Source organism: Amborella trichopoda, chromosome 11 (assembly GCF_054954075.1).
Source record: "Amborella trichopoda isolate Santa Cruz 75 chromosome 11, AtrichopodaSantaCruz75HAP2 v2.0, whole genome shotgun sequence".
In the NCBI taxonomy this organism is placed as follows: Eukaryota; Viridiplantae; Streptophyta; class Magnoliopsida; order Amborellales; family Amborellaceae; genus Amborella; species Amborella trichopoda.
Genome location: NC_142346.1, coordinates 34,791,780 through 34,800,393, shown reverse-complemented (window position 1 = coordinate 34,800,393; position 8,614 = coordinate 34,791,780). Strand labels below are relative to the sequence as shown.

At 32.7% G+C, this 8,614-nt stretch overlaps 1 long non-coding RNA gene across 1 annotated transcript; it reads right to left on the bottom strand.

The window, feature by feature from the left end:
* Nucleotides 1-7,777: 7,777 nt before the first annotated feature.
* LOC148779876 (uncharacterized) lies at nt 7,778-8,365 on the bottom strand. Its single transcript, XR_016045101.1, has 2 exons — nt 8,003-8,365; nt 7,778-7,887 (listed from the first exon to the last, which is right to left on the bottom strand). It is a non-coding gene; the product is annotated as an uncharacterized LOC148779876 (long non-coding RNA).
* Nucleotides 8,366-8,614: the final 249 nt, after the last annotated feature.

Sequence of the window (8,614 nt, the reverse complement as noted above, 5' to 3'; positions counted from 1 at the left end):
GATTTCAAGCCCGATAGCGTATACTGTAACCCATTATCTAAACAGTTCATTTCACACTAGAAATAAGCTTTCACTGATCCGCAAGATTGGTACTATTTTTTGCCCTTCAAATTTGATAGTCAGTATTGGAAATTAATTTAAAGCCATTCTAGAGATTTCCAATACCCAAAGTGCTTTTTAGATAACGTTTTACCATATTTTACCTTTTTTTCAATTTTTCTAAAATACTTACCATAATTTGTACACACAATATTGGTTGCTTGCTTATGAGTTGAAATCTTTCATACTTAGTTTAAGACTTGCTGATCTGCTCAAGAAGCTTCACAAATTTTATTGCAGAAAATAATAATTCCCGAACCATAAAGCGCTCAAGAAGCTTCACAAATTTTATTGCAAAAAATAATAATTCCCGAACCATAAAACAAACGCATGAAGCAAACAAGTTCATTAAAGAACGAGCGCCATCCATCAAATCAATGCAAGTACATCCATAAGGGAGTGAGTTAAGCAAGTGAAGGAAAAGAAGTCATCCTTGAAAGCTAACAGGCATTTAAATATGCTTGAATGACATCAAAAAGGCCATCAGCGGGTATGAACAGTGTCTGTGCCAAAAAAAAAAAAAAAAAAACCAAACAAACAAACAGGGTTTGTACATTTCATGATTACAACATAGTTGATGAAATCAAAAGGCCATTCCTCAAGCAAAATTGATATGAAATATAGGGGTAACAATTTGGTTGGGTCTAGACTTAAATATTGGACCTAATGGGTTAGTGTTAGATTTGAGTCCGGTCAAGTTAGTTCTGAATCAAGGTCAAATTGACCTGACTCAACAATTATATATAATATGGAAAAGTATACAAAGATACTATTTCTTTGTAATATGTGGTGACAATCATTTTTGTCTATAAGAATGGTGATTTTGAGTGTTATTTCGTAGAGATTTTGAGTGTCATTTCATAGACTCAAAAAAAGGTAATGAACTTTGTGACACACCCCAAGCCATTAAATTTGACATCTAATGACTTGACATAGTTGTGACCTCATTGTAACAAAGATAAATGGATAGTGTGTGTGTATATGATATATTTTTTACAGTTTGATAATATATAATAAAATTTATTTTTGGGGTGTGGTTTCTATAAGGTTGCAACCTTTAACAATCCAATTAAGGGGCACCTCAATATTTTATCATAACAGGTAATTTTATTGTAAAAAATACTTAGGACTATCTTAAAATCTATTTTTATATCTAATTAGAAATTTTAAACTCCAACAATGGTTAAAATAAAGTAGATCTATCAACATATGAAAATCTGGAAAATATACAGTCTAGATAATGTGTTGCAAGATGCACTATTTATGGGACTAAAAAACTTTTCTTTTTTTCATATTCATATATCTCAATGTTGAGATGATCAATTCAAGGGTTTTTCAACATTAAAGCAACCTTTTTGATAGATTTTTGAGATGCATTTGTAATTCTACATTTTAAGGTTGCAACCTTATATAAACGTTTTCCTTATTTTTGTTTTCTATTTTTTTATCTAGGACCTAATTGGGTCAAATCCAGATCTGGGTTGGCATGGACTTGAACTGACCTATGAACAACGAAGGAAGAAGTCAAAGTTACTCCAAGGAAGTATACTTATGTCATTTGGATAGATCTTTGTTGCCCTAGCGAATATAACTTTTTCAAATTTGGGCACTCTCTAAAGTCTACCTTAGAGAAGGATTTTGGCCCTAAAGCTTTATTGTTATGGTTTGTATAAGGCTGAGGCCCTAAAAAATCAAAGTACGGTGCACCTTCAAATAGTATCGAAACATGTTGCTCAGTATCATGAATCTTTATGATGGTCTGAAAATTTACTTTGATTTCAAATTACAAATTTTAAAGTTAAAAAATATTGTAGATCGAGCAAATCTATGGACACTTGATAATCTTAAAAATGGACGGTCTAGATAATACATTACAAGATGTACTATTTCCCAGACTTGAAATATATTGTTTCTCATGGTGTTTCATCTTGAGATCAAGATGATTGAATTTTAGGGTTTTTCAGCATAGAAACAACCTTTTCTAATGTTTTTTTGAGGTGCGCTTGATTGTTAGAGCCTCATCCTTATGTAAATGCTTTCCAATCTTTATTAGCCAACAATCTTACAATTATGAATTGTACAAAATGGATTTTCAATGGATTTTCAATGAAGAATAGACTACTTAAAACTCGGTGTCTAAACCATTTATCCCTTTTATGGAAAACTTTATATTGAGCCGAGGCTCTAAACAATCAAATTTGAGCCTACGTCAAAATTTTCACTAGAAGAGGTTGTTTTGATGCTCAAATATCTTCAAATTGATCATCGCGACATCAAGTTGCATTGACATGAGAAAAACATATATTACAAGAAAGTAGTGTATTTTGTAACACATTTTTGGACCGTCAATTTTCAAGTTTTCATAAATATGTCGATCTACACTATTTTTGAAGCTTTAAACTTTATAAATAAATATGAAAATATAGTTTAAAGCTATCACAAAGATTTCCAATATTGAAACCATATTTCTCGATATTATTTGAAGGTAGGCTCTAATTTGATTGTTGAGAGCCTGGGCTCTATACAAACCGCACCCTTTATTTTAATTCTTCATAAATCATCAAATCTGCATTACTTTTTGAACTCCAAAATCACTGATCTAAAGAAGAAATGTGTGACTTCGGATGTAATGCAAGGCATTTGTTAAGTTTGAAATCTCATTTATAAAAAAGGAAAACAACCTGAAATGCAAATTCATGATCTATGACAAAAATGAGCGTCGACACACTTGCTAATTAGGCTTTCAACATAAGTTTTCATAGATCCACGAGATCTATACATTTTTTTAGTTTCGTATTTTGTTGTCGATGTTGGAAATTGATTTTAGAATCATCATAGAGATTTCAATTGCTGAAAGTACTTTCCGGACAAGGACTTGAGGTGATGCTCTATTTTGTTTTCATAAAGCCTATCCTTTCTAGAAACTTCATCCTTTATGGTTTAGTTTGGTTTTTACTATTTTGTAACACTTTATTTGAATCTTTTTCAAATTTATAGGCTTTTTAGTAGTGTAGACTAGACTCTCTCAAGAAACTTTGCTTGGGCCAGGACTGAGTCTTGAGGAATGTGATGAGCTTCAAAATATTGATAATGACTACAATAGACACACTTTCAACTACAGTTGTTGACAAATTATAGCATTGGATAGATTGTAGAACTACGACTTATTATACAAGAACAAGAGCTTCGTATGAGTAGGCTATAAGTTTCACTCCCGAATTCATTCTTTATAACCTAAATAAAGTTTTAATGTAGCTAAATAAAGAGAAAATATTAGAGAAAATATATCTATATCCCCCATTTTTAGGTTTCATTTCTTGATAAACAAAATGTTTTAAAAGATATCTTCTAACCCTCTGACAACTTTAAACCTATTTTTTAACCTTATCTCTTTCTCCCTTCCTGCATCTCTCACTCTCTCTCTCCTCCTGTGTTTCTCTAAACACCTCTTTCTCTTCCCTGTATCCTCTCACCTCCATGAAGCATTTTTCTCTCTCTAGAAGTTTGGGGGATGGCTTTAGAAAAAGTATGTCTTTTAGGATTTGTTTGCCCTAAAAAAAAGGTTTAAATTAGCTCAAAGGGTTAAAAGAAATAAAATATAAAAATTTTATGCCTCAATATATCTTTGAAAACCTTGGGTCTACTGTGAAATGAATCTTAAAAATAAAAGGTATAGAGATATTTTCTCAAAATATTATGTCAAAAACTTGAAATGCACATAACATAAATGAATAGAAAATGGGGTTCAAATTGTTACTTGTATAAGAGAGTAACAGTAGGACCAAGAAGAGGGCAAGAATTGCCATATATTTCATTGCTCCTACAAATTAAAGAAAAGGAAGCATGAAAAATGATGTTCATAGACCATATATACATAAATCTAGACTTCTAATTGTTGACAATGTGTATCATCCTCATTTGTGGTGCTTAAATTTTCCCCAATTATTACGGTTGCATGGATAATATCGATCTGACTAAACTAAGTTTGCATTGCTTTTGATGGAGAAGTGTGATCCTTAAGTGCTATATATAGAAATATGCATATCTAGTAATTAAAGCACAAGTACACCTAAATTTTCAATTTAAAATCTAGGGGAACTAATACAAGCGCACAAAGTATTTTCAAAATCTAGGGTTACGGTTTGGATATATGAAGTGTGATGCCATTGTTATACTATATAATTAGAAATTATAAAAATTTTAAAATAGAAAGTTCGGCCGACACTGATTCAGTGATTCGTGGTTCTTCGGAATTGGATCGCCCCAAAACCCAAGGTCTCTCTCGTACTCCAGATATGCATTCACAATAGTTTCTATGTTATATGATACACCCACTTATTTCTCTTTTTGAAATCTTAACATAGTAGAAATAGAACCCTTGACATCATATTATGGCTCGATGGGCCTAGGCAAAGGGCCCAGTCCTTATAGGAGACAATTAGCGGTGTCATCTCTCTCAATGGGCCCATAATGCTCTCCACCCATGGCTTTTAAAAACGGATCGGCGACCCAGATTGTCCATCCAAAAAATTAGGTGGGATGGGTAGAAAAACAGTCTAGATCGGAGAATTGGCTAGATTGATCGGATCCGGCCATAAAACATTTTAAAATCACTAAAACTCCTTATAAATATTGTTTTTGAGTTTTCAAAACATGGGAGTAGTGAATTATATTGCATAAATACCTGCAAATTAAGATGTTGTTTCTTATCAGAGTGCCTATTAATAATAATTTGATACTAATTTTTATATAATATTTTTACATTTTTTTATGCTCATTTTGTATCTTTTAGTGAAGAAACAAGGGGGAAAATGATTTTTGTGTTTTTATAAATTTTATTTCTCACTTAGTTTTATTTCCAATCAACCATTTTCTACTTTCGAACATGAATGCCTATTTTTAAAGAGGAAAAGAGAGATTTCATTATTTTCATTTTAGTAAGAATTTATTTATTTAGTTTTTAAATATATAACTTCTAAAATATTTTTAAGTTTCAATTTTTCGTTTCACTTAAATTTATTTTAGTAAGAAAAATAATAATTACATGAGGCAATTTTTATTAAATCGAGATAAGGGTGTTAGTGGCTAATATTTTACCGCAAAGGGTGAAAATTTTCTAAATCTCTCTCGCTCTCTCTCTCTCTCTATCTCTCTCTCAACATTTAGCTTTGCATAACATTTTTTGTTTTCTCCGTCTCTCTCGGTATTTTGCTTGCCTTTTCTTATTACCTTACTTTAGTCATTGTTCCCTTTCCACTCGCTCTCCCTTTTAGGTTCTTTTATTTTATTTCATTTTGTTAAAAGATAAAGAACTTGACATAGGCATTAGTATTAATCAAAAGTCTTAATCGAAATTTCTATCAAAATTATTGAAATTCTGACAAGAAACAACGTCTCAATTTTCAGTCATTTATGCAAAACAATGAAAAGTACATGAAGCACTACACCAAATTTATTGGGATTTTTAGTTTTAGTTGGGAAAAAGGCTGTGATTAGTATGATGATGATATGGAGTTTTTGTTATATTTTAAATTTTTTAAGGCCAGATCTAAACGAATCTTCGATTCGGGCCAGATCTAACTAATTCTTCTATTCAGACCACATCTATCGATCCCACTCAGTTTTTTGGATAGACAATCTGGCTCACGGATCTGTTTTTTAAAACCTTGGGGAAAGCATTGTGGGGCTTAAGAGATAGAGAGAGAGAAGAACACTAGGTATATCTTATATAACCCTCCGGACACAATGTGATGTCAAGGATTCTATTTCGTGAAGATGTTAAAAGCAAACAAATTAAATAAATTGGTATATCATATAACATAGAAACTAGGGTGCATGTTGGGAGTATGAGAGATACCCGGGGTTTTGCGACCATCTAATTCTAAGGAAACAAGAATCATTGAATCAGAATTCGCCGAACTTTCTATTTTTGAACTTTTAGTATTTCTAATTATATTCATATTTAGAAATTTTTTTGTATTATTTTTTGTGTTATTTTTTTATTGGGACTATGATATTTGTCATATCATTGTCGCTTGGACGATTGGCCTTCTGATTTCATGGACTTTGTTGTGATAGGAATGCACAAGCCCCGTTCATACCACCTTTTGATTTCATCCGCTGTCATTAAAAGTCAGTTAGCTCTCAAGGTCTGCCTTCACATGCTTGTACCCATCCGTTCAACCCACTCCATTACAGATGAACTTGTGTTACTTCCATGGATCGTGCTCGTTCTTTAATGAACTTGTTTGCTTTAAGGCATTTATGCTGGATTGATTACTTTATTTTGTGCAGAAAAATTTATGAAGTTTATTGAGCAGATCAGCAATTGTTAAATTATTTAGGTAAGGGTTCAACTCATACGCAAGCAACCCATGTCGTGTGTACAACTTAAGGTAAGTATTTTTGAAAAATTCAAAAAAATGGTAAAAACAAAGTATAACTTTATCTAGAAAGCATTTGGATATCGGAAATCTCTATGACAACTCTAGAATCAATTTCCAACACTACTTATGAAATTTGAAGCTCAAAAAATTTCCAACACTACCTAGGAAATTTGAAGCTCAAAAAATTATACAAATCTTGTGTATTCGTGAATACTTCTCTTTAGGCAAAATGGACAATATCGATAATGGGTAAAAATATATGCTATCTTTAGGGTTTGAAATCCCAATATTTTTTGTTCACAACCATAATGGTCATAGCTGAGGTAACCGATTTGAAAGTTTTCCAAAGCCAAAACTGCAATTTTTGGTAAATTTTAAGGTAAGGATTTATTTATTTTGTTAGGGCTGCAGCCTTATCAAAACATTTTCCTTTTCTTAAAGCCACAACAAATATCTAGAGCATCATTGTGAATACACTCATTCTACAAAGCACTTTCCTTCTAAGCCACTCATCTCTACTGTGTTATGGTATAACAATCTAATCAACGGTTGCAAAACTAGGATGGGACCTATCGCATGGATAATGTCTCGGATCTCACTTTCTTTCCCTTGCAATTCATCCAAAAATTGAATGACTACAACACTCACGACCATAGATTTCAATAGTCACATTGAGAAAATCCATTTATCAAAAAAAGCAATAGGAAAAAAAAATGAAAGATCCTAATGATTTGCATAATTGAATGATGAATAATATGGTGGCTAGTAGGGATGCGTGCACTCACAAAATGATTCACGCAGAAGGGGGCGCATGCTAAAACATTGCAATTGCCAATGGGAGCCTTGCTTGTGCACTAAACTTGTGCCATTTCCCCACCGGCATAGAGAAATGGAAATTATTATTGCCAAAAGACTTACTATTTTTATTTTTGTACAAAGATTATAAAATTTTATTGCTAAAGTTTGTTACAAGGGGTCAACATCATCTGCACATAAAATAGGCATAGGACTTCCCGATAGACATGATGGAAGGATATCGTCAAACCATCAATCACATCCATAATTTGGCACCATATAGAGTTGAACTCCCAAGAGACATGTTTCTCTTTGCTACACCATCTCACCACATTTAGAGAGTCTCCCTCCACCACATGCCCAGATTTTAGAGATAAAAAATCAGATTTTTAGTGATACGCTTATCTTTCTTCACGAGTTTTCATGTTTCTACACTTCTTCTTCTTGCAAAGATAGGTTTTCTTTCTTGGATCCTTCCAGGAAGCCTTGGATCTCCATTTGTCCTTCTAGCAGGCCTTTGGCATGCTTTTTGTCTACGTTACCATCCTTTGCTTTTGCCCACAGCACACAATGTAGCCCAAAGATAACCATGATGGCTCCTATCATGCTGCAAACACCAAAACTATCAAGATTGATTAGAGATTTGAAAAATGAAAATGTTTGTGATATTATTTCTGGCATCTATGTGGTTGCTATAATGTAATTATAGAATTTGCACCAACCTTCCAATTCGGATATCTATGTGAAGGAGTATGGCCTCGAACACAGCCACCGCAACCGAGCACACGGGGTTGAATGAAGATGTGAAGACGGGACCCTTATTGCTAATGCATCAGCTTTGAACAAACAGAGCTATTGCTGAACCCATCAGACCCTGCACAGGAATTATTCATATTGTTTTTCGCTGTCAGTTTACAGTACTTCATTACTGGTAATAGTGTAAATTGGTAAAGCAAATGCTTTTTGTGATTTCAAGGACTATTTCTTATTCCTATTTAGGGGATTTCATGTCCATTGAAACTATCAAATCCTCTTCATCTCACTCTTAGATTCAATGGGTAGTACAAGGATCCTATACTATAGGATTGTTGATTGTATACATTAAAGGAAAAAGTTTGTATAAGGATGCAGCCTTATAATGTAGAACTACGGATGCGCCTAAAAAATTTAGTTTTGATGTTGAAAAAGCGATTGATTGATCATCTCGACATCGAGATGTATGACCATGAAAAATAAAAAGATTTAAGTCTTAGAAATAGTGTATTTTAAAACATATTATCTACACCATCTATTTTCAAGATTTTCACATGTTTAAAGATCTACTTTATTTTAAC